The sequence below is a fragment of the Copidosoma floridanum genome, unplaced genomic scaffold, assembly GCF_036245765.1.
Source record: "Copidosoma floridanum isolate Cflo_tuat_1 unplaced genomic scaffold, Cflo_Japanese_pri ptg000007l, whole genome shotgun sequence".
Classification (NCBI taxonomy): Eukaryota; Metazoa; Arthropoda; class Insecta; order Hymenoptera; family Encyrtidae; genus Copidosoma; species Copidosoma floridanum.
In genome coordinates, this window is record NW_028321884.1 from 6,066,606 (window position 1) to 6,067,602 (window position 997).

Consider the following 997-nt stretch of genomic DNA (forward strand, 5'->3'; position numbering starts at 1 on the left):
TGGCGAATTCCTTTGGCGTTTTCAGGTGCATCTCTAGTTATTTTTATTATTTTTTTTTTTTTTCGTGTCATTGAATTTTTAAAATGAATATCATACTCACCAGTCAATCGTATGATTATTTTAACAGAGCCAATTATCCATCATATGGGTATTTACGGGAATGTGCAAGCATTTGCGAGTCAATATTTTTCATGTATGATAAAAACAAAGAAAATTGGATTTTAGGATGGGATTGGAGCTCTTGGTCGGAGCGGGAACTTGTTACTTGAAATATAAACATAAATGTACAGCAAGACCTCGAAATGATCTAAATCTTTATTGCTCATCGCCTATAAAATATGATCTTTGATATGTGGACTCAATCGCGTACAAATATTGACTTGGGATAAAAATGTAAATTTTTTGCTCTCCTGTTTTTCTCATCTTCATTGTTCACCAAAACATCGTACAATCAATTTTTTCACTGATAAACACAAGGTGGCATTTTTTTAAATAATCGTACTTTCTCGAAATTTTTGTTTTTGTTTAATTCATTAGACACTTTGAGTACAAGGATTCATTGTTAATTACGTTAACTCATATTTGTCTACGATAATTTCTAAAGTAACGGTGCTGCTATACTGTTCCGCGATAAATGAGATGTAATATTCTTTACAGTGTTGATACAAAAATACGATATAAAAATAAAATAAGAAATAATAGCCTTTGCACATCGAAATGACACGAACCGATGATCGGTGACCATTCGAATATACGTATTAATCGACGATTCCCCATACAGAGAATCTCTTTAATTCGCGTACGTGAAAGCAAAGGGAAAAACAAACCACGTGAGAATTTCGCGTCAGTGCAAAGACACAATTTTTGTCCGAATGATCCACAACTTTCGTCGAAACTCAACCGACTCTTCTCGTCAACGTCACATGAAACCATCATCACCCCCCAGGTCCACCGAGTTCCTTAGCTTCGTGCTCCACGAGAGAGAGAGAGAAGAGTC